This window comes from Mus caroli, chromosome 11, assembly GCF_900094665.2.
Source record: "Mus caroli chromosome 11, CAROLI_EIJ_v1.1, whole genome shotgun sequence".
Classification (NCBI taxonomy): domain Eukaryota; kingdom Metazoa; phylum Chordata; class Mammalia; order Rodentia; family Muridae; genus Mus; species Mus caroli.
Genome location: NC_034580.1, coordinates 62,145,871 through 62,171,981, shown reverse-complemented (window position 1 = coordinate 62,171,981; position 26,111 = coordinate 62,145,871). Strand labels below are relative to the sequence as shown.

The 26,111-nt window shown below is 44.7% G+C and overlaps 1 pseudogene; it reads left to right on the top strand.

The window, feature by feature from the left end:
• Window positions 1-14,218: 14,218 nt before the first annotated feature.
• Window positions 14,219-14,402, top strand: LOC115032325 (annotated as a pseudogene).
• Window positions 14,403-26,111: the final 11,709 nt, after the last annotated feature.

Genomic DNA, 26,111 nt, shown 5'->3' with positions numbered 1-26,111 from the left:
GAGAGAGAGAGAGAGAGAGAGAGAGAGAGAGAGAGAGAGAGAGAGAGAGAGATTGACCCTTCGATCATCAAGAAAAGCAAGGCACAGTCCAAGGAGACACCAGTATTTACCCATCTATAGTTAAGGTAGAAACAAAGCAAAAATATATATATACTGTAGGCATAATGTTATTGTACACTGTGTAAAGATTATTCTTGTATTATTCAAATGCTGATTTCTCTGCCCCTCATGTCTGGTTGCATCTGGATACAACACTGCAATACTTATTCTAAGTATCTCCTGCCTCAATGTTGTGTAAGGTTTGCTCCCCATTTATTCTCTGATTTGTCAATAAAAGCTGATCAGCCAATGACTGGGCAGGGAAGAGAATAGGGCTGGACTTCCTCCCAGTCAGGAGAGAGAGAGGAAGTGAAAATTTGCCATTGGGGAGGTGGGAAGGGAGTCCAGGAGACACCATGAGAAAATACCTGGAGCCCAGAGAGCCAGATCAGTGCTAAAATACAAATATCACTGGGATTTTGACTGGGATGTAGCCAGATTATTTTAGAGGATTAAAATAGAGTAATACTGCTTAGTTGTTGTACCCTTAAAGCTTGTTAAATAAACATCATAGTCCAGTCTCAGTTATTTGGGAGCTAGTTGGATTAAGAAGAAAATTGTAAAGAACACTTATTTAAAAACCACTAACAATATCCTGGGATAATGTGTTCTTGCTGGAATTCACACACACTATGAATCACAGCCCATGAGAAAACCCAATAGTCCTTCCCAAACTGAATAAGGACATCCTCTAAGACCTATCATTTCTCTTTCTAGAAGATATCCAACTGGAACATGCTCATATACTCATCAAGATACATACATTAGTCTGCTTTGAATTACTGTAACAAAAAATCCTAGATGATGAACTTCTACGGAGGGAAGACTCCTTCCACTCATGCTTTCAGACTGCGGTACTTTGGCATCTTTGCTTTTAGCATCCTCTGGTGGTACCATTCATCATGGTGGCTCTTTGTGATAGAGGGGGATGCCCACCTGACAGCAGCCAGGATGCAAAGAGAGGGAGAAAGAACCAGAATCCACAAGTCCCCTTCAAGGTCTAACCTCTTCTCACTAGACCTCCCATGGTTCTGCCAACTCCAAGGAGTGTCACAGGCTGTCACCTTGCTTTCTACTCATGATCCTTTGGGAGACTTATCTGAACCATAGAATATGCCAGCAACATTTACAGCAGGACTGTTCATGCTAGCTCCAGACCATAAACAATCTGATTTGTGTTAACAGTAGGATGTATACCCTTGGAGGAGTTCATACAGCAGAGAATTCCATTCATTGATGAAGAGCAAATCGCTACCACTGGGACAGGATGAATACCACAGATGGATCATGGGTCAAGGAAAGCTGAGCTTTCCACAGTGAATATGGGGTGACTCGACTCATGAAATTCCTACAAGTCTAGATAGTGGATCACTGGGGGACAGCCATGAACATGCTGATGACACTGCAGGCATTTGGGAAGGGTTCGGAGGCCATTTTCTCCTTGCACAGAGCCCAGGCCAACCTCCAATTACTATTTTCTTCTCCCTCAGCCTCCTAAGTTCTGGAACTACAGGTGTGCACACTAGTGTACATGGCTAATTATTACTTTAAAATTATTATATTTTGTTTGTTTGGGGTTTGTGTGTGTATGTGCATGCATGCTGATGCATAGGTATAGAGGTTAGAGGACAATTTTGGCACTTGCCACCAAGGCTGAAAACCTGAGTTCAATCCCCAAGACTCACATGGTGGCAAGTGTCTACCTGCTGAACCATCTTGCCTGCCCATACGTGATGCTGTTCACCCATTCTATCCACACCAGTACATTCTTTTGTGTGGATGCTGCATTTTAATTAACAAACAAAAAAATATTGTCCCTGCATCAAAGAACTTTCTGTTGCTGTGATGAAGACCATGTCCAATAGGAACTAGGGGAGAAAATGGTTTATTTCAATTTACAGTTTAGAATCCATCACTGAGCAGAGTCAGGGCAGGAACTCAAGGCAGGAACCTGGAGGCAGACACTGAAGTAAAGGTCATGAGGAGGGCTGCTTATTGGCTTGCTCAACTTGCATTTTTACTCATGTAGGACCATCCACCTCTGGCTCCATTTCCAGTGGGATAGGCCATCCCATATTAATCATTAATTAAGAAAATGTCCCATAGACTTGCTTACAAGCAGTGCAATGGAGGTGTTTTTTCCGTTGAGAGTCTTTCTTCTCAGATGAGCCTAGCTTGTGTCAAGTTAACATAAAACACAGTCAACATAAACAGATACAGTAGAGTGAGGGCCATCACGCATGTTATCCATGCACTTCTGTCTTACTTGGCTGCCTTAGTGGCCTGGAATGAGCAGCCCTTTGAACTTTGAACATTTCTATCTTTCCCAAATCTTGCTGAACTGTGAGAAAAACTCAAAGTTGGAATTGCCTCTTGAGAGAGACCAGGTGTAACTGGATGGATCTAAAGTGGCTGCCAGAATGACAACCAGACAGCTTTTAACTTCATTGTAATCTCATTGGCATGCCAAATGAACCCCACTGCTACCCTAACCCCTATAACAGTCAACAGTCTCCTTGGCAAGGACCATAAGGACAGTTAAATAAATAAATAGATAGATAGATAGATAGATAGATAGATAGATAGATAGATAGATAGATAGAATAAAAAGAAAAAAAGAAAATGAATCCCATATATTTTCAGAAACTACATGAATATTCCTTCCCTTGATAATCCCATCTCCTCTCATTTTATTTACTCACAATCCCAGCCTCAAGCCCCTGGGGTTGAGAAGTTGATCCCCCAATTTTCTTTTTTACCTGTTTGCTGATTTGTGAGAGCCAGCCATGGAGCTTCACGCCTGAAATCCCAGCACTTAAAAGAAGGAAGCAAGAAGATCAGGAGTTCTACATATCAATTTTGAGGCTCTCCTGGGTTACCTAAGAATCTGTCTTTTAAAAAAAGTTGATTTGTAAGTCTGTCTCTCCCCTACTTCATCTATTCTTGGAAGACTTAATGTCTACACTTCTCACTTGGTTCTCTGGTCTTACTGGTCTCAAGGTTCCCTGATGGAGAGAGAGTACACTTAGAGAGCAAACACTGGTAATAACGTCATTCAAAAAACAGAGTATGTTTCAATGAGCCCAGGACCCTCCTGTTGGCTTATAGATAGAAAGGTGGCAAAACAGGAAAAGACTGGTGGGGTTGGCTGGAAGAGAGCTTGCCCAGCAAAAGCAAGGCCCTGACTTCAGACCCAAGCACAGGGAGAAGAAAATAGAAAGAAGACCGGGCATTTCAGTTACTTGCCTTCTAAGGTAGCGGCAGAGACAAGACAATAGGAAAGGAACCTATGGTCACTAGCAAGGAACCACCCCCAGAGGTTAAGGCTGAGAAAATGCCATTATCTTTCTGACTGATGCCATTTGGAACTTAGGCTGTTATTTCTCTGGCTCTGATTTCTGTGGCCACCTAGGCAGCTGCAGGGTGGTGGCATGAGCTTTAGTTTGAGTAGCTCCATTTTGATTTGTTTGTTTGTGGGGAGGGATGGTCTATTGGGGGCAGGACAGGAGTCTAACGTAAAGCAATGGTCTGTGATTTTATTTGGCAGAATAATTAACAGATAAATGAAGAAAGACGAAGGATGGTAGAAACTGGAGAGACAGAAGATAAGAATAACTGAAGAGGAAACTAGGGAGAGAGAAAAAATTCCCCACTTTCTCATTTCCCTCACATGAGAACTCTGAAGGCAGGACAAATTCCAGCCTCAAGGGTTCTCCTCCTAAGGATGCGACTGAAGACTTGGATGAACTAAATTAGTTGTAGGGCCAAAAATAACACTAAGAAATTAAAGTCTGGGCATGAGGCTGTGGCTCGTTGGTAGAGACATGGCTAGTATGTGGGAGACACTGGGTTCAATCCACAGTACTATCAAACAAAAAAAAAAAAAAGAAAGAAAGAAATTAAGTTGTTTTTTTGAGTATTATTGCCTAGAGCAGACACACACAGAGGTGTGGCTTCCAGATCACTTCTATCCTACTCAAAAGGATAGAAACTGGATTTCCCTTGAGGAGAAATTAAGAGACATTCCAACGAGGCTCAGAGCAGACAGCGACCAAGCCACAGAAAAGTCTGTAGTGTCAGGATTCAGGTCCAATTAAAGGACCTTTATTAGCATTATGTGAAGCATGAAAAATGGTCCACCCAAGATCCGTTAGAAGTGCTGAGGCCATTTCAACTGTGCATGAGAGCCACTGCCCATCCCAGCGCCTACAGCCGACTCAACCTCTAAGCTTGCAGGACAGCACTGAAGAGCCTTGTCTGCTCCTTGCAGCTTCTTTCCTGTCCCCCTCCATCGGGGCTTTCCTAACCCCCCTTTGCAGGGGCATCGGGCTGAAGCTGCTGCTTTTGTGTGTAGCTGATGCACCTCTACCGAGGAGGGAGAAAGGCTGAGTAGCTTTGGTTGACACAAATCCCTGGAGGAATCTTGAGGTTCCAAAAGAAAACTAAAACAGTAAGGAATGAATGACCCAGTAGCAGGTTCTCCACTTTCTCCTGTGAAAGATGAGGCTGGCTGACGAGGGCTGTCATAAATAGACTGGCTCTTTCTCTGAACAAAACCCTACAACAAGGCTCCATTCTTCTGAAAGCTAAAAATAAATTCAGAATTAATCACAACACAGAAGGAACCATCACTTCAACAACTATAATTAGCCCCATTTATTAATGACGATTCAAGTAATGAGGTTCATCCGAGTCCCAACTTTTTTGCTTACTAATTACACGCCCATGGTAAGTGCCTGCACCCTTTAAGCCTCCGCTGCGGAGCAGGGTTTTGGTACCTATTGTCCAAAGCCCTGGGGGAGATGCAGAACCCCTGTGGGAAGGTCAAGAGTTGGCTTTCTGGATCATCCAGGGTGTGTGGAGAGAGATTCAGACTAGAAGAAACGTCTTGAATTAAAACCCCTGAATTAAAAGTTCAACACTGTCTATGGAAGCTTCCAGATCTGTTAGGTAAGGAGGTGGAAAAACAAACAAACAAACAGCAAAACAAAACAACTCCTACCCCAAAGAAGACAAGAGATAGTTTATTCTGGAGTCAAATATGAATGACCATGGACTAGAAACAGATTTAAGTTACTTACAATTCCATGGTCCATAAGAGTTTGATGACTTTTTTTGTAGTAATAGAACAAAGAAAGTCATAAATAAAGACACTTTAAAAATACACTGGGGAAACATTAGGTAGGTGGGCTAAAGCAGAGTGGATGCTTCAAAGTGGATAAGCCTGGGGTTCTGTCAGATGTCAATCTTAGCATATTGGTTGGTGGGGGGTGGGTTGGGTATAGATCTGTTTTAAATGCTGGAGTATTTACCTAACAAAGATGTTTACTCACAGAGGGGAGCAAGTAATACATGACTAGGAAAAAGATGAAAAACTAGGAAAAAGATGAAAAGTGCCCCAAGATAATTTGACCACGGACTTGAAACATTCCAATCTCCCCACAATCACCCGCTAGTTAGACTTGCCGAAGGTTTAGTGGAAATTGTAGTTTCTTTTAACAAGGGAAAGCATCTTTATTCTCTTGGGTCTTTGAAAGCAAGCTGGATGAGGAAATACAGTGTAGCACTCCTTTTGGCTCCCCCAGCAGGCTTCCCTAGCTAGACAAAGGTTTCTCAAACCTTTCCATAGTCAGGAGAAGGTGAGCCAGTGGCAGGCACTGCCACTTGGGGACCTGTTGATTGGGAGCAGCAGCTGCTCTGCCCACTGCCCAAAGCTGCAAAATCTCACAGAATCGTGGTCTGTAAGGATCTACAAGGCACAAGCTATGAGCCATCGTCATAGAATTTTGTAAAACTCTCCCATTCTGGATTAATGATGGTAGTTGTAAAAACGAAACTGGGTTCTCAAAATTAAAGAACCGTCTTTGCCTAGATTCCTAACCCTCCGCCCTATTGATGCCCCCTCATAATGGCTGCCTCTAGAGATACTTATCAATCACCCTTATTCTCTAACTCCCCACTCTCTGTTTACCTCTAGGTACCCCTAACAATGGGTAACTACTGGCCCCCAAAGGAAACTTTCCAACCTCAGGAAGTGGGTTCTGATTCTTACACCAAACACCTCCTTTGGTGGATTTTCTCCAGAATACCTTTACACTGACCCCACCTTGTGCGTTTCCTTGTCTGTCTTTCTTTCCTGCTGACTGTCTTAGGCTTCTAATGCTGTGATAAACACCATGTCCAAAAACAACTTGGAAAGGAAAAGCTTTATTTCACCTTACAACTTACAGTCCTTCATGGAGGGTGGTGGGGAAAGGAACTCAGGACAGGAACATAGAGGCAGAAATGGAAGCAGAGACCGTGGAGCAACAGGGCTGGTTCGCTCAGCCTGCCTTCTCATACAGAACCACCTGCCCTGGGGTAACACAGCCTACACAACAGTAAGCAATACCATGTCACACGAAGATGTCCTACAGACTTGCCGACAGGCAGTCTGATGGAGTCTCTTTCTCAGCCCAGGTTCCTCTTCTCACAGGATTCCAGTCAATCAGAACTGGCCCCTTTGGAGAAACAGAGTTTGGACTCTCCAACAGGACTTCCCCTCCACTCCTTTTTCTCCTTCATCCCTCTCCACTCCCTACCCACCCTGAGCAACCCCACCTTGGCCCTCTCCACTGCATTCCTGGCACCCATGCAACTGATTCCACTCTAGGTGAGCTTTCTGGGGTGAGCTCCCTGCTCTGGAAGCTCTTCCATTCTGACCAACTACAAGACGGATTTCTAAGAGACTCTGTCACTGAGTGGAGACTTTCCCACCGTTCCTACAATAAGTGCCCCTTAAGAAAACCTGTGGAGACACTCTTCTTCCTCTCAGGGGATGCCAAACCTCCTGAGAACAGGGACACTCTTCCTTCACATGGACCAAAAAGTGTCACCTTTGACTTCCAAATTCAAAGAGACTTCCATTTTTCCCTCTAGTGCAATTGAGGGACTGAGACTCCCAACATTTCAGCCTCCTAAATATGACCTCTCTTTTGCTAAGTCTGGCCCTTCTCCTCCTCCTGATCCATGCAGACATGATTCACTGTCCTCCCTTCCTGGCCTCAGCCTTTAACCTACCTTCTGCTCCTCGCCCAAACCTTCCCTGCTCACACAACTCTCCCCCCACTACACATGCATTCTCATTCCTTCAGAGAGACCACTGGGCCTGAGGGCCCCACACACATCCTTGTTCTCCTCTCCCTTGCCAATCTCTCTCAGATAGGAAAGCTTCTAGGCTCACTTGTCTCTGATTCTGACTTCCATTGCAAAGAATCCCAGCGCCTTTCAAGTCCTGTGACCTAACCTGACATGATAGTTATGTCACCCTCACTTCCACCCTCTCTTCCCAGGACAGGGGACATATCTGGATGGCAGGAAGCTCAGGTACACACTATTCTAGACTAGAATAGGGATCATAAACCAACCTGGATTCCTAGTAGAATTACCAACCCAGTTCAAATAACGTCTAAGGAAGACCAGAGAAGGTAATCAGAAAATAGGACCAAAATACATTATACCCCATGTATGGCAATGTCGTAATGAAATTCATTATTATGTATAATTAATATGTTAATAAAAGGAGAGTGTTTTCTTTTTGCTTTTAGAAAGAAACGGCTTGGGGCATGGACGGCTCGGTCGTCGAGCACTTACCTAGCATGAGTAAATCCTGAGGGCTGCAAAATGAGCTGATGAATATTTCAAGTATCATAGGTAGAACTATATCATTAGCCTCTTATGTTGTAGGTAATAGCTGCAGAGGTAGAACTCATGTACAGCATCCATGGAGCTCTGGAACTGACTCCTGGAACCACACCAAATAATTATGACCACAGAGGTTGGTAATATTCATGAATGGACAAAGCCACGAGGAAATCTGGAGTGGAGATGAGCAAGATTACCCAGACTGAGCTCCTAAGGTAAGTAATGTTAGTACCAATCCTTGTTCTGCCTTCTTGGGAAAACCCTCAGTTTTCTCATTTGCAAATGGGAGCAAAGCATCTGCCCCTATATTCCACAGGCAACCAAAGTGTTCACTGCAGAGGGGGAGGCTTTATTCAAACCTCAGTGTTGCCAGTGTGGGCAGAGCTCGACAGTGGCCCTGCATCTGTCCTGGCTTTATTTAGTACCAGGGATTGAACCTAGGACCCCAGGCTTTCCAAGCATGTTGTCTACCACTGGCCTATGCCCTACCCCTGTTTAATCCACTATAACAAGTCAACTCAGTATAGAATATGTTCTAAGACCCTCGTCTATCAGGGGTAAAAGACTCCAAGTTATGCCCAGTGTTTGTGAGTCAAATGAACAGTTTTGATTACTGAGCAGATTCATTTACATGGGAACAACTCATTTCCTAACTGAAATTAAATGAGATGATTGAATGTTGGTTACCTGGGAGAAGAGGCTGGGGATGAAGCAGGAGGTTGGGAAGGGAATTGATTTTCCTTTTATAAATCTTGTCATTGACTTAGTGGCTACAGTAAGCTCAAATTACCTTCGCAATCTAAAAGAGATTAAGAAGAAAATTAAGTATTCATAATACAAGGGAAAAGGGAAGCAAAGGTGCTGTGTACCTTTCCCAGGTCACTTTGCATATTATCATCTTTAGCCTGTGGTAGGTGAGTTTCTCCTACTGCTTTCTGGCTCACCACTCACCGTGGGCAGAGGCTGCTGGCTGCCCGATTTCCTTATAAGGCTACTTAGAACCCTGACCTCTGCCCTTACCCCAGTCTTGCTTTTAAAAAGGAGTCTTATAGAAACTTCTTGTAATAGCTGATATTAGATCAAGTGGTCCAAAGATATCCATGGTGAATCATTTAATGTCCACACAAATATTTTTAACTGAATACCTTCAAAGCAGTATCCTAGTCTAGGTCCAACCCCAGGGATAAATGAAGGCCTTGGCAAGCCAGCTCCCCACTACACTGTCACTGTGAAGCTTAGCCTTATGTCTCTCTGGGGCAGTGAACATTACACCACTAGCATCTCATTGGGATTACTGGAAGCTTGTGCAAAAGTCAGACCCTGGGAGCTTGCTGAAGTGGCTCATCAGCCTGTAGAGTGCTCACCTAGTATGTATGTGTGCGAAACTGTGAGCTAGCACATAAGGTGCTGACCTTATGAACCCAGTGCAGCAGTACACACCTTTAATCCCAGTGCTTGAGAGAAGGAAACAGAAGAAGTTCAATGTTTTATTCTGCTAGGTGAGATTCTATATCAAGGGGGACAAAAAAAAATAATAAATAATAATAAAAAAAGATACCTGGGGTGAACTAGAAGGTTTTTGAATTGAGGCAGACTGGAATGCTTCATTCTTAAGTTCTCCAAGGAGTTCTTGGGCACGACGCTGTCTCCCAACCTTAGCCTTGTAGTGTTGCTTCCTGCTCTTAGCTACACTTTAGAACAGTGGTTCTCAGCCTGGGGATCTTGGCCCCTTTGGGACGGAATGACCCTGTCACAGGGGTTGCCCATGACCATTGGAAAACACAGACATTTACATTACAACCCATAGCAGTAGCAAAGTTACAGTTATGAAGTGGCAAGGAAATAATGTGATAATTATAATATGTATTGGGGGTCACCACAACATGAGGAACTGTATTAGGTGGTCGCAGCCTTAGGAAGGCTGAGAATCATTGCTTTAGAGTCTCCTGGAGATGAATCTGGAGGTGGAAACTGGGCATCACCAGTCTGTAAAGCTCTCCAAGTGTATGTATATGTAACCTCTCTTGGGCACAATGGCATTCTCAAGATGTTACCTTTGTTTCTAGAAGCTGGAAGCTCCAGGTAGCCCATTTTTGAGCACATTGCTGAGGAGTACCCAGAGTGCAGACTAGGAATAGATTTGCTCATGTGGGTGGCTTTGGTTAAACTCAGAGTCAAGGGCACTCTGTTCTCTAGGAACAGGTTTCTCAATATTCTTCTCCTAGCCATGGATTTGGGACAATGGCTAAACCTCTGGTCTTAGCTCCTTCTAGTTCCTAGCAGCCCCTCCTTTAGATGCCCACTTCACTTCAGAGCAGCTTCCTCCACAGGGGAGTGTAGCCTGGATCCACCAGGGAGCTCATTGCCATGACAATGGTGCCACAAGGCTTCACAGAATTCACAGGACTCTTTCAACTTCCTGGGTGTGGAGAGTTCCACTCTTGTACCTCTGGAGGAGGAGATAAACCTGGCCACACCAGACTCACAAGGGAAACAGAATTTTCCTAGCTCCCCAAAGAAACCGGTTTTCCTGAGCCAGATGTGGGGTTGCATACCTAAGATCCCAGCATTGAAGAGGTGGAGGGAAGAGGATCAGAGTTCAAGGAAGGCCAATCTCTAATACATAGTGAAATGAGCTAGAAGCCAGCCTGGGTTACATTAAATCCTGTCTAGAGAAAAAAAAATTAAAAAGAAAAAGAAAAGAACCAGTTTTCAGGAGTGGTGTCTCACATCCTGCCTGGAGGTTTCAGACAGGGTTATTGTAAGTTCAAAACCATATTGAGCTGTAGAGTGAAACTCTAAGAAATAAACAACAAAGAAGCTCGCCTCTTTTCAAGCAGAGCTCCAGTACCATCCTTGTCATGAGGTATCTACTGAGGAAAGAGAGGGCAGCCTTAGAAGGGAGACTGCCAGGAAGAAGCAATGGTTCTGAAAAAAAAGCAGAAGGCTGAAATGTTCATCTGTCGCCGATAGCTGTGACATCAGCTATGCTTCGATGTATTATTGGCTTCAAACACACTCTAGCAGGCAGGGATTCACCAGCAGCTGGGAGCTTCTGGCTTGAGATTGCATGTGAACTTCCAGTCCACAATGTAGTCCAGGCTACAGTCATCTGATGCCAGATTGGAACTGACAGATCTACTTCCAAGATGGCTCACTCACAAGGCTGTTGGCCGGAGTCCTCAGTTCTGCAATGTGGACTGGTCTGTGGGTATGTGGTATGATGGTTAATCTCAGTTGTCAACTTGCTGAGATCTGGAATTACCTGGAGATGGGTCTCTCTGCCTATCTGTGGGAGATTGTCTTGATTTGGTTAAATGAGATGGAAAGACCCTCCAACTGTGGGTGGCACCATTCCCCAGGCTGGGATCCTGAACTGTAATAAAAAGAGAAAGTGAGCTGAACACACCCATTCATGGCTCTTTTCTTCTTGACTACAAATGCTGCTTCAAGCTCCTGCTTTCTTGGCTTCCCCACCATGATGGTGATAAATTATACCTACCTCCCACTAAGCTAGAATAAACACTGCACTCTTAAATGGCTGTTATAAGGGACTTTTAGTCACAGCAACCAAAAAAGTAGCAACAACAGGAGACATGGGTGTCCTCATGATATATGGCTGTCTTCCCCAGACAGAGTGCTCCCAAAGCCAGCAGGACAGACCTACAACATCTTTGATGCCTACAATTGCCTTAGGTCAAGTCATCCCTACACAGGGAATATACAAGAGTATGGATATCTGGATGTAAGCATCCTTGACAGCCATCTTAGAAGCAAGTTACTTCAAATAGAAAAGTCCTTTCTCTGTCATCGGCTATCTAAGCATGGCTGTGCAGGCATTCCCTTCCGAGGAGACCCATAGGGCAGGTGGTGACTGTGATTTCAGCCCAGCTTGATAACCCAAAGCAGGCAGGTGCACTTTTTTTTTATAGCACACCCGTCAATCAAAGGCCATGTGCACTGATCCTGCCTAAATATCCTCTGTGTCTCAGCCCCAGTTTATCAGGATCCTATCACGGGCAAGCAATCACAGAAAAACTTGCAACTTAAGAAAAAAAGAAGTGTTGATCCATATTAATGAAGAGTTCAGAGGGAGGAAGCTTCAGGTTTGGCTGGGTCTCAAAGCTAAAGCAGAGCTGTGGCCTTGCTGACTTGACTCCACTCTCATCTGCTTTGACCTAACCCTGCTGCTGTCCTAAAGCTCTCTGTTACCATGTGTCTTAGTCAGGGTTTCTATTCCTGCACAAGCATCATGACCAAGAAGCAAGTTGGGGAGGAAAGGGTTTATTCGGCTTACACTTCCATACTGCTGTTCATCACCAAAGGAAGTCAGGACTGGAATTCAGACAGGTCAGGGAGCAGGAGCTGATNCAGAGGCCATGGAGGGATGTTCTTTACTGGCTTGCCTCCCCTGGCTTGCTCAGCCTACTCTCTTATAGAACCCAAGACTACCAGCCCAGGGATGGTCCCACCCACAAGGGGCCTTTCCCCCTTGATCACTAATTGAGAAAATGCCTTACAGTTGGATCTCATGGAGGCATTTCCTCAATTGAAGCTCCTTTCTCTGTGATAACTCCAGCTGTGTCAAGTTGACACAAAAATAGCCAGTACACCATGGTACCTGGTTGCTCCAGTCCTGCTGATTCTTGCGATCAGCCTGGGTATGGAGGCTTCCAGAAGCATTTGGATTTTTTTTTCTGTAATGTTGGGGTAGAACCCAGGACCTTCTGCTTGACAAGAAAATGCTAAATCACTCAGATATTTTTTAATTAAGAGAAAAAAATTTAAGACAGGGGTTGGAAAAACTAGGATTCAGTGGTTAAGAGCATGTATTGTTTTATAGAGGACCTGAGTTTGATCCCTGCCACCCATCTGGAGCTCCAGCTCCAGAGGATCCGATACCCTCTTCTGATTTTTGAGGATACTTACGCTTATAAGCACATACTCATACATGGGCAAATGAAATTTAAAAAATAAATAATTATTAACAAAATTTAATTCCAGTGGTTGGGAGACAGAGACAGGCAGATCTCTGTGAGTTCGAGGCTTGCCTGGTTTACATAAGCATTCTAGGCCAGTTGGAGTTTTATAATGACTTCAAAAAATGTTTTTCGAGACAAGGTCTCACTAAATTGCTTACACTGGCCTTAAATTCCCTGTGTAGCCTAAGCAGGCTTTGAACTTGTAAACCTCCTGTCTCATCCTCCCCAGTAGCCAGATTTAATAGACCCATGGCACAAGGGCCAGCTAAGGGTTCTTCAGGGTAAATATCTTTGAGATGGATTCTTTCTTACCCTTCTGCACAAGTTTGTTTGTTTTGAGATGCAGTCTTGCTGTGTAGCCCTGGCTGTACTGGAACTCACTATGTAGACCAGGTTGGCTTCAAACTCACAAAGATCCTTAAGCATCTGCCTTCCAGGTGCTGGGGTTAAAGGTATGCACTACCTAAGTCTGGCTTTAAATATTTCTTTACTTTTATTTAAATGTGTGGGTGTTTTGTCTGCATGTAGTCTGTGCAGCACACCTGTACATGGTGACCATGGGGGCTAGGGAAAGTTGTCAGATATCCTAGACCTGGAGTTACAGACAGGAGTGAGCTACCATGGGGGGTGCCTGGAATTGAACCAGGGTCCTCTGGAAGAGAAGCAATTATTCTATTTAGCATCTTTTCTGCTCCCATCTTGAACTTTTATCTGACCAAGAATATTAAAATATACTGATTGCTTTAGCCTGCAATGTATGTTCATTCTGGGCCAGTTCTAGCCAACAAAATGAGAGAGGGGAGAGGGGGGAGAGGGGAGAAGGGAGAGGGGAGAGGGGAGAGGGGAGAGGGGAGGGGGAGAGAGAGAGAGAGAGAGAGAGCCCAAGTTATCAGGTTAAGTGCAGTAAGCTGTCTGACCAGATCTAACATCACATGTGTGCTGCAATCTTTCTCATATGCCATAGTGATTTTTGATAAAACCTTGTGTAAAGAAACTGTGCCCACTTTAATCTCAGCCACTTGGGAGGCCGATCAGAAGCTCAAGGTCAGCCAGGGCTGTGTAGTGACTCTGGGTCAACTTGAACGAGTTAAGAGAGACTGTCTCAAAACAAAAGGTTGAAGAGACAACTCGGTCGTGAAGTGTCTGCCCAGCATGCATGAGAACCAGAAGTCAACCCTCAGTACTGAAAAAGTAAAATTAAAGTAGAAGAAAAAGAAAGAGAAGAGGGAGAGAGAGAGAGAGAGAGAGGAAGGTAGGGAAGGGGAAAGCTAGCTTCAAGTCCATAGTGGCTCCTTTTAGAATAGTTTTCAGGAACTGGTCCTTTTAGTGACTTTTTCTGTTTCTACAACAGAATGCTTTTAACTGGGCAATTTATAAAGAAAAGATGTCCTGCAAGCTGGGCTCATTGAAGGACATCATCTACAAAATTTGCGACTTGGACAAAGATTGAAGCCATGTAGGGTCCAGAAACAGATAGCCAATTTCAGTTTCCTGATGTTAAAAAAAAAAAGTGTTCAACTCTCACACTCCCACAAGTAGAATGAACTGTGCACCTGCCATGAACAGAGGCACTGCGTTGTTGGCCTTATACTTCCAGCTAAGGCCTGAAGAAGAAATCCAGATGTGAAAGCAACATAAGTGGATTTTAAAATATCTGACCTCACCAGTTAAATTTTGTGCCTGAAGAAGCTGGTGTCAGCTCATCATGGAATACTCAGTTTGTACATCAAATTACAAATCTGGAAAGGCGAGAAGAGGTCTAACTGGCTCACACTTCAGAGTCTGTGAAGGCCGAGAGCAAGCCCTCTTCCCTGGTTAGAACCCCAGCTCTGGGGAGCTAGCTCTAAGCAGCACATTGATTCTCTAATCCAGTGGTTCTCAACCTTCCTAACGCTGTGACCCTTTGATATAGTTCCTCATGTTGTGGTGACCTCCCAACCATAAAATTATTTTGTTGCTACTTCATAACTGTAATTTTGGTGCTGTTAGGAATCGTAATGTAAATACCTGATATGCAGGATATCTGATATGAAACCCCTGTGAAGGGGCTCATTTGACCTCCAATGTGGTCTTGTATCACAGGTTAAGAATTGCTGCTCCATTCCACTCTGGATTTAGCCATTCAGGAAGGCGGGGGTGGGGTGGGGTGGGGTGGTGTAAAACTCATGACCCACTCACCTCCCTGAGCTCCCACTTCTCAACACCGCTACACTGGAGACCATGTTTATGGCATTTGGAATTCTAGGGGGCATATTCACATCAGAACTTATTGCTTAATCAATGTCATCTACTGCCAGGGTTATAGAGGCACATTAAAATTCCTGGGCTGGATATTGCCCAGGCTTGGCCCAACTTGGGATGAAGGTGAGTCTGCTCTAGCCCTAGGGAACTTTTTAAAAAAATCATGTATATGACATGATATATAATTAATATTTAAACATCTATTTGTTTTTATATGTATGAGTGTACTGACTGTACATATGCACACAAACCATGTATATGCCTGGTATCTGCAAGGATCAGGATTCTCTGGAACTTGAGTTGCAGTTCGATTTTGATTTGCTATTTGAGTACTGGAAACCAAGTTCTGTCCTCTGCAAGAACATCAAGTGTTCTCTCTCTCTCTCTCTCCCCCCTCTCTCTCTCTCTTTCAGGGTTTTCTTTGCTGCCCTGGAACTCACTCTGTAGACCAGACTGACCTCAAACTCAGAGATCCACCTGTCTCTGCATCCCGAGAGCTAGGATTCAAGGTGTGCGCCACCACTGCCTGGCAGCAACAAGTGCTCTAACTACTGAGCAATCTCTTCAGCATCTATGATTAGTTTTTGAGACAGTGTCTCACCATGTAGGCCTAACTGGGCTAGAAAACCTTATGGAAATTAAGCTAGCTTCTAATTCAAAGACATCCATCCACCTGCCTCTGCCTCCCAAGTGCTGGGAGTAGAGGTGTGCATTGCTACCTTCTGCCTAAAGTTCTTACATTTTTAATTATGTCTACATATGTATGGGTTTATGAGCACAAGTACAATGACCAGGAAGCCCAAAGAAGGCAACAGATTCTCCCAGAGTTAGAGTTAGAGGAAGTTATGAGCCCCTTGATAAGGGTGCTGAGAACTGAACTTGGGTCCTCTGGGAGAATAGTAAGTGCTCTTAGCTGCTGAGCCATCCCTTCAGTCCTTAGGAAACATTTTAACAGCCAGCATATTCTTCTCCAATTGGGACCTCATCAATTCTACCACATGATAGTTCTTAACTACCTTTGCACAACCCTTCCTGATCACCTGTGGGTGATTCTTCTCCAAGACAGCAGAGACAAAGCCAATTCTGGTTCAGGGTGGGGAGATAGGCTTCTCTGAGCTGCACTGCTCACTAGATAGATCAGCAGCTTACTGCCACACTCCTTGGCTCTCTGCTTCCCCTGTAAGAGTCCCTATCCGTATAGTAGTTACTCTACCAAGACTGATGAGCTCGCTAAATTCTGCATTTTAAAAGCTGGCTCTGTGGAATTTTGCAAGAGCAATGGCTTCTATTTTTAAAGGGGCTGTTTGGTTTTTTTTCCCCCTTCTGATCATTAACATGTGAAATTTGTATCCAACAGAGCCAGTTTGGAAAGCCCAGCTGCAGCGTAGAGACTTCCCAGATCATGCGGAGCTAGGTGAAGGTTGCCCAGAGCGGGATCCCGTCTATTGGTGCTCTGGAGCTTCCTTAGAGAATTGAGAGAGACACAGCATCTAAGAGAATGTGGGGTGGACTCTTTCATGTGTATGGAACCTGCAGATTTAGGAATACAGTTGCTATGACAAGATGAGATTAGATTGCTCTCATTGGCTCCAACTGGATAATTCAAAGAACAATAATCCTTGTGTTCAAATTAGGCTGGAATCACAGTCTTACTTCCCTGTGATTAGTTATAATAGGTTCATATGAACTTGGTAGCTAAAAAACAAAATACAAGCACTCCCCTAGAGTTTGGAAGGCAAGAACATCGAAAACAGTTTGATTCTGGTGACGTAAAGATGTTAGGACATCTCTGCTCCCTTCAGAGGCATTGGGACCCCTCCCATAAGTGCTTCTGCAAAGCCACGCCTCCTTCTCCCTGAGTGCTTTACTCTTCCACAGTCTCCAAGAGGACCTAGGCTGCAGCAGAGGGCAAAGCCAATTCCCTATCAGGCAATAGAGACCCTCCACGAAAAGTAACATGGACCTCTCCTAGTCTGGAGGTTCCTATTATTCTAGGATGTGAGGTTGCACAGCTCTGGTCTGTGTCGTGTGTGTGTGTGTGTGTGTGTGTGTGTGTGTGTGTGTATGTGGTATGTTGTTTGAATATGCTCATGGGTGCTTGTCCACGTAGCTACATGTGTATGTATGTTTGACATAGGTCATCTTCCTCAGTCAACAGCATCTCTCACAGAGCTCAGTGGTTCAGCAAGCTCCAGAGATGTCTGCTGCCATGCTGAAGAACCAAAATCAGGTCATCTTGCTTGTGCTTCAAGCACCTTACCCACTGAGGTGTCTCCTGAGCCTCCCTGGCCTCTTTACTGTAAAGAGGCAGGGGGATGGTAAATGTATGGCCAGCTTGGGATATTCACTGAGACCCTGTTACCAAACCAAAGCAAAGCAGACAAAACAAAACAACAAAAAGCAAGCAAGCAACAAACAAACCAAACAAAAAACCAACCAAACATAGCCCAAACTAACCAATCAAGCAACCCAAGGGCTGGAGATGTAGCTCTGTGCAGAGGCAAGGCCCTGAGTTTGAACTTCAATGTTAAAGGCAAAGAAATCAAACAAAAGGGTACACGTGATGGCATTTAGGACCTATCCCAGCATCCCAGACTCCACATTCAGCATCCTTCCTCAGTCCTATCTCCAAAGGCTTGCTTTTTCCTTCTTTCCTTCCCTCCTACCTTCCTTCCCTTCTTTCTGTGTACATAATAAAACATATGACCAGAATTAATATGCCTACCACAGTGGCCCAGGAAATTTGGGCAGCATAGAGCAGGTTAAGAAGTAAGACTTTAGCTGGTGTGGTGGTAGGTACATACAGTCCCGACTACTTGGAAGGAAGAAGGAGGGTTGCATTAGCATAGGTGTTCCTGGCCAGTTTGGGCCTCTTGGCAAGATACCATCTCAAAAACAAACAAACAAAATGTTTATTTTGCCTGCTTATATGTCTGTGCACCATGTGCATGCAGTACCATCAGAGGCCACAAGAGGGTGTCAGGACCCCTGGAACCAGAGTTACAAATGCTAGGAAGAGGACTGGGAATGGAACTGAAAGACCAGCCAGTGCTTTTGTAACCAAGTAGCCACCTCTTCAGTCCCATCAAAATACTTCTATATTTGCATTCATACTCCTGAGGGAGGGTTCTACCAGCTGCAGTAGATGGGGTTTTACCCTAGGCTGCAGCCTCTAATTCCTTGAAGACAGCGGGGAAGGGCTTTGGGACTCAGGCACCTGGAGTCTTGGCAGAAGGAACATGGAGGGTAAGAGTCTTACATCCCTTTGCTATGGCTTAAAATTCTCCTTTGGTTTGAGTCACTGGTGCATACGTTGATCACAAGCAATACAGAATGCAGTGTATCATCATTTACCATAATATATTAATTATGTTAATTTCCAGACAGACTGTTACTATGTAGCCTACATTAGCCTCAAAATTGAAATCCTCCTGTCTCTACTTCCTGAGGGCTGGGATTTCAGGTGTCTATCACCACATTTAGCTGAAAACAGGACTTTGAAGTTGCCAAGTTCAAATGACTCTCTTCATCCAGATCACTGCCTTGGGGCCCCCACCTCAGATTCTCTCTGTATTTATTTAAATTGCTTTTGAAATGTTAATCACCGCATGTTAATAAACAAAGTAATTATTCTTGATGTTCCACGCGGGCGCCATTTATTAAAGAGAGCCGATATTATTCATGATTTCACCAGGAAACTAGAGATCCATGAACAGGCTAATGTGCTCTTCTTATGAAATTACCAGGACATTTTCCTGTTGCATAATCAGTAAATTAGACGCGGGATTATCACATTTCAGGGGGAAGGTGCAGGAGTCACTTCTGGGGATCTGATTAGTGCTTTCACAGCGGGAGCTTTCTTTTGCAAGGCTTTTGGGAGAAGGGGGTTAGCTGGGGGCGGGGTTGGCGGAAGCGGGGAGGGGGCGGGGTGGTGCTTTACCAACCGAACTCCGTGTAACTTGGCAAGTTGTGGAGAAGTGTGCAAAACCATCAAGGGGGTGGGCGGAAGCAGCATTTATGCGGATCTGCTTTGCGGAGACTCAGGTTTGTGCCACCTAAGGCCTCCTGCCCACCTGGCACACATCTGCTCAGGCCTGCTGTTGCTCTCAAGTTATGGATACCAGCCAGGAATGGCTCCTCTGGCTGAATGGACTGAAGGAGCCAGAGTATTAGGAGGCATGACAGCTCCCGGGAAGGGTGTGGAGAGGCAGAGTGGGCCAAGGTATCAGGACTGTAGCAGGGCAGGGGAGTGGGTTTGAATATCCTCAAAGGGTTTTGTGGTTGTTGTTTATTTGAGACAGGGTTTCTCCTAGCTAAGGCTGGTCTTGAACTTCTGACCCTATTTCAACCTCCCAAAAACTGGGATTACAGAAATGTGCTGTTGTGAGCAGTTTTTGTTTTTCCCTTCCTTCCTTCCTTCCTTCCTTCCTTCCTTCCTTCCTTCCTTCCTTCCTTCCTTCCTTCCTTCCCTTCCTTCCTTCCTTCCTTCGTTTCTTCCTTCCTTCCTTCCTTCCTTCCTTCCTTCCTTCCTCCCTCCCTCCCTCCCTCCCTCTTTCTTTCTTTCTTTCTTTCTTTCTTTCTTTCTTTCTTTCTTTCTTTCTTGCTAGGGGTGGGGGGTTGGAGTCAGGGTTTCTCTGTGTAGCCCTGGCTATCCTGGAACTGACTCTGTAGACCAGGCTGGCCTCAAACTCAGAAATCCGCCTGCTTCTGCCTCCCAAGTGCTGGGATTAAAGGTGTACACCACCACTGCCCGGCTTTATTTTTGTTTTATCAGACAAAGTCTTTTACTGTAGCCCAGGCTAGCCATAACATCCATCTCACGGGCCTTTCTTTTGGCATCTTATTCCCCAACCACACCAGGGTGAAAGACGTGACTGGCTCTGCATTCCTCACAAAGGGCCTCCATCACTCTTGATTCCTCTGCCTGCTTTCTTTGAGTTGTTAAAAGAGCAACCAGAGGTGCTCCCCTCCTTTCTGCAGCACTTCTGCTATCAAACACCAAATGCTTCAGGGAGAGAGGGCCATGAGGAAGTGGGGTGCTGCTGAAGAGAGACACAGGACCTGAGGGAGGAAGACATGGCTGCACTGAATCATGAGAGACTTTAGTACTGGAGCTGGGAGTGGGGAAACATAGAGATTCAGGCTCAGCAAGCTAAACAGTCTGCTCCGGACCCCATGGGGCTCTTTGGGGCCTTTCCTGATTTACAAAGGCATTCACTCTTAGGCAAAACCAAGGTGTGGATAGAAATGGACTCTGGAGTCAAACCCACCACCTACAGCTGTAAGGCTTGGCTCTGTCCTGTGATGATATTAACTGTCAAGTTGACAGACTCTAAAAATGGCCTAGGAGATGGGCCTCTGGCTGTATCACTGAAGGGCTATCTTGATTGCCTTACCTGATGTGCGAAGGCCTATATAAGTAATTATTTAGACTTATTTGTTTTATTGCATATGCATGAGTGTTCTGCCTTCATATATATATATATATATATATATATATATATATATATATGTATGTGTGTGTGCCATATATGTGCTAAATGTATGCCATATGTATGCCTATTACCTATGGAAGTCAGAAGGCAGAGGAGTCCCTGGAACTGGAGTTACATAGGTGTTTGTGAGCCACCATAAGGGTGCTGGAAATTAATCCCAGTTCCTCTGCAAAAGCATCAAGTGCCTTTAACCCCTGAGCCATTTCTCCAGCCTGGAAGACCCATCTTAATTATGGGCAGGGCCATGCACGGGGCTAGGGAAGCTGGACCGAACAAAGCAGAAAGCCAGCTGAGCACACATGCGTGCATCCATCCTGCTTGGTTTCCTGGTTGTAGATGCTGTCTCATCAACTGCTTCAAGCTCTTGCTCCATCTTCCCCATTTGACAGGCTGTGCCCTTGAACTGTGAGCCGGAATAAACCCCTTCTCCCTTAAGTTGGAGTGTTTTATCATACCAACAAGAAAAGAAACTAAGACACCCTTTCCAAAGTGGAGGTAGCATCTCTCTATTGAGGCACAGACAGAAGGGCCGTAGGCTCCCATCCATCTTAATCTGCTTGGGGTGTGGCAGCAAAATGCTTCAGACCATGACGTTTATAAACAATAGATGTTTATGTCTTAACATTCTGGAAGCTAGGAAGTCAAGGCAAATACCCCAGCACTTTTCATGTCTATTGAGGGCTCCCCTACTCCTATGGATGGTGACTGCTGTGCCTTCCTGTGGAAGAGGCCAGACCTAGTCAGAACCAAAATGCCCACTTTTTATGCTCAACTCATTAAGGCTCTAAGTTCAATACACAAATGTGAATGTGAAGCATTCAGGCCCGGACCCATGTTGACACGATGCCTGTCCCCTGTGGTGGCTCTTGATATCAACCTCCCTCCAGCACAGAGTTCGATTCCAGCATTAGCTCCCCCGGTCCCTTTTTTCACCTAGCTCTACTCTGCCTTCTTAGCTTTGCAGGTGGACACTGCTGACTTACACCTGGGCACAAGTTAGAAGAACAGGAAGTCAACTCCAGGAGGCAACAATCCCAGACGTGGGGAGTCCAAGAGGAATTTTCCAGGAGACCTTGACTGGCAGACCCAAGGAAAAACTTGTTATCCTCTGGGTACCTCACGTTGGACTTTGGCCTTTAGTTCTAAGTGAATGGTGGATAAGAGATGAAGTGGGTGGGGTGGAGGGTGGGGTTTGGAAACTTTGAGTGCCCCCTGCTGGCTAAGGCTGAGAATGTAAACAAGGGACCTGGCATAAAACTGGAGCTGTTCCAACATTCTATTTCACTCCTCCAAGGCTCTGGGCCCACTCCACAGATGTGGCCAGGGATCTTTTGTCTTCTTCGGGCCTCTATGAAAGCTGGGGGCACCTGTTAGAAATCCCTGGCCTCCAATGTGGTTTTCCTTGATTAATTTTAAAAGAAGATTTTATTACTTGTCAATACTTAAACATCTGATTTGACACACACATTTAGAGATGGAGTTTCTCTTTAAAATGTGCTCTGATGTCAAGCTTAGACTCCTGTGTGACCACATTACCTAGAACAGTTTAAGACTGGCTTATTATTTGTGTATGTCTGCGCGTGTGTGTACATGTGTGTGCTCAGAGATCAGACTAGGGTGTGGAGTGTCCTCAACTATCTGTCTCTACCTAGTTCTTATAGGCAAGGTCTCTCCCTGAACCTGGGACTCACAGTTTCTTGGTTACAGTAGAAGCTAGTAGGATCCAACAATCTTCCTGCCTCTATTTCTTACAGGAAAGAGGGCTTCAGACATGTACCGGACGATCAGAGCATTATATGGGTGCTAGGATCAAAATTCCAGTCCTCATGATTGAGGAAGCTTGGCTCTATCTTCACAGCCCCCAGCTAGAGCAGTTTATGCAGTCTGGAAAACCCCTCCTCCTCATTTATGCTGCTTATGGTCTGACAAGGTGGAGTGAGACAGAAACGTGAAGTAAATTATAATGTGTGGGTAGCTGGGCCAAGTCAGAGGAAGACAGATCATTTGATGCTTGTAGACCACTCAAACAGCATCAGCTTTTACTACAAGTGGATAGGCTTTGAGGAAGCCAAGGACATAGTCATATTTTAAAAACTGATTATTTTTATTTATGTGTATGTGCCTGCATAAGTTTCTATGTGTGTCCAAATGCCCATGCAAGCCAGAACATGTCAGATTTCCTGGAACTGGAGTTTCAGGCCGTTGTGAGCCAGCTGAGAGAGGTGCTGTGACTTGAGCCCAGGTCCTCTGAAAGAACAAGAAGAATTCTTAGTGGCAAAACCATTGCTCTAACCCCATAACTATATTATGTAACACATAGAAGGTAAGAGAGGAACCATGGGTTCCTACCACACAGAAACGAAGCCGCTCTGACATGAACTAATCACCTCCTCTCTCCTCTCTCCTCTGGCTTCCTCTCAGTCCTAAGCAGAGGGACCCTGGTTGCAGTCTTCTCAGCTGTAGCATGAGCCACCAATCACTAGAACTGAGGGTCTCCTTCAGCTTGCCCTCAGAGGGGCTACCCACCTCCATAAATGGACCTCAGAATCATTCACTGTGGTCCAGAGCCATATCCTCACTTTAAGGAGTTTAAGGACACTCGAACAAATACTAGCGAGACCTTGGTATGAGTGACTGGAAGCATATGATTTGTTAAAAATGATTTCTGGAATTCAGTTGTGCTAATGAGCTAAACCCTTGAAGGTCTTCAAAGTGTTATATACACTATTCTCTTTCCTTAGAATACGGTCAGTCCTTATCATCCATAGGGGATGTTTTGAAACCAGTGAATTCATGAAAGCAGGGAGGGGCTGGAAACCTACCTATATTGCATATACAGTTTCCTTCCTTCCTCTCTTCTTTCTTCCTGCCCCCTCACCCTCCTACTTGTTTGCTAGTAGGGATGTGGTTCCGGGCCTTCTACATTCTAGGCAAGTAGATTTCCACCTATCTGTACCACCAAGATTCCTATTCCTTATTTACGGTCACTTAGAATATAGTTTTTGTTGTTATTTCTTCACTAAGTCATGAACTTCTCCTCTTTCCCCATAAAGGAAGCATCTTCCAGGTCCTCTTTGGCATGCAGTATTCTTGGCATGGACTTGGCATGTCACTTCTTTTGTATGTCAGAGCCATCCTAAGGTAAAATAAAGGTTACTTGAATGCAGCGTGTCCAATAGCCAAGATGATTGATGGGTAACTAATGAAAGGGTAGCCTATACAGTGTGGACACACTGGACAGAGGGAGTAGTTCATAACTTGGGTAGGATGACAGAATTACAGTATGAGCTTTCATCATGCTACTCAAAATGGTTTGCAAAAGTGAACCGTAGGTAAGTCCCACCACTGTGTGTTGGAGTTGGAGAGACGGCTCAGAAGTTTAGCAAACTTGTTGCTCTTGCAAAAGACCCAGGTTTGATTCCTAGCGAATCATGGCAGCTCACCATTGCCCATAACTACAATCCCAGGGGATTCAATGCCCTATTATGAGTTCTATAGGCACTGGGCATATATGGGTTGTAAATATATACATGCAGAAAATATTCATACTCATAAATAAATTTTTAAAAATCTATGCCAAGTCTCTAGTAAAACAAAATCCACCTTACACAGGACTGACAGGAGGTTTCAAGCTTTTGGGAGATATCTACATTCAGGGTTATATGGGTGGAGGGTTGGCTTGGAATATTCCTTAGGTTTTGTGCCAGGAGCCTCCCTTGCCTGAGTTCTGAACCTGTCTGTAGTCTGAATCACATGGTGACACTGCATTGAGATCGTTTGACAAAGTGTCATAGAAGTAGACTGGTCCCACAAGAGATTCTTACATGAGACAGGGAAGGGAGAGGAGCAGATGAAGCCACCTCTACTAATTGCACTGAGCTAACTGCCAGCAGCCTTCCTTGTCCCTAAATGGTCAACTTAGGCCACCCTGCAGCACCCGCTCCAGCTCTTGCTGCTGCTGCTGGGATGCTGAAGAGACCCTCCCTCAAGATGCCATGGTATCTTTTCACAGAGCCTTCCCAACGTGTGCTTTCTGAGAAGAGTCTTGGTTACCTGAAGTGGCTTTTACTTTCCAGACCGAGTCTGGACTGAGCCACTCCCTTGGACCTCCAGGAGCCTGGATTTGTCACCTTCCCATGTAGATGACATCTTTCATAAGACAGTATGGTGACCTCCAGGAGCCTGGATTTGTCATCTTCCCATGTAGATGACATCTTTCATAAGACAGTATGGTGAACTTCATTCTCTCTACCCAGGTACCCATGTCTTATACCTAGAGAGGCCCTGAAATGACTTGAAAGATGTCCAGCCAGCCCCTGCTGTGGCCATTTTGACTACAGTTTCTTATCACTGGCCAGAACTACTTAGTTAGGGTCCTCGCAAAGTTCTGATCCATAGAAACAACAAGATAGATCGAATTGTATGTTTTGAGATAAATAATTACAATAGCTTTTGGATTCAAGGAACTTTAAAAAAAATCTATGTAGAAAGCAAATAAATCGATGAACTAACGTATCTGTTTTTGTTATTGTTTTAGCTGGGATCTCCTGCCAAGTAGACCAGCTTCTGTTCCTTACGTAGCCATGTTGAACTTCTGATCTGCCTGCTCTTCCCACCAAGTCCTAGGATAATTAGCTATTTTTTCTATTGCTGTGATAAAACACCATGGCCAGATGCAACTTTTGAAATGTAATGGCTAATCTTGGCTGTCAGCTCGACTACATCAGGAATCAAACTATGGGAGGAATTTCCTTTGACTGGATTATTTGAGGTGTGAATGACAACATCGGAAATCTGGGTTACAAAAGGTCATGGAAGAAGGAAACCTTTCCTCTTCTGCCTGCTTGTTCTCACTCTTACTGCTCATCTCTAGGCAAGGCTGCACCCTCTGACATGACCTCCCTAAGCAGCGCAACCAACTGGAGGCCAGGGATTCAAATACATAAGCTGTCTTAGTTAGGGGTTTTGGTTTTTTTTTGTTTGTTTGTTTTGTTTTTTGTTTTTGTTTTTGCTGTAAAGAGACACCATGACCATGACAACTCTTTTTTAAAAACAAAACAAAACAAAACATTTCATTGGGGCCGGATTACAGTTCAGAGGTTTAGTGTATTATTGCCACAGGAGGAAGCATGGTGGCATGCAGGCAGATATGGTGCTAGAGACGTAGTTGACAGTTCTACATCTGGATCAGCAGGCAGCAGGAAGAAACAGTGAACCACTGGCCTGACTTGAGCTTCTGAAACCTTTAAGCCCAGCCCCCTCACCACCACCATTGATATACTTCCTCCAGCCGGCCACACCTCCTAACAGTGTCACTCCTTAGAGGTCTATGGAGGCCATTTTTAGTCAAACCATCACATGAACCCATGGGAAATGTTTCTCGCTGAAACTGGCACAAGGCCTACACCAGTAAAACTGGTTTGGGTTTTTTGACCTTGTCTTGCTATGTAACCCAGGTCAGGCTCAAATTTATAGTCCTCCTGAGTGCTGGGATTGTGTTATATACTACCACACTCTGGTAGAAATGAGTGAATTTAACCAAGGTATTCAACCAAGTTTAGACAGTGCTTATAGAATCCATGTAGCAAAATTATAGATGGGCCTGACCTAC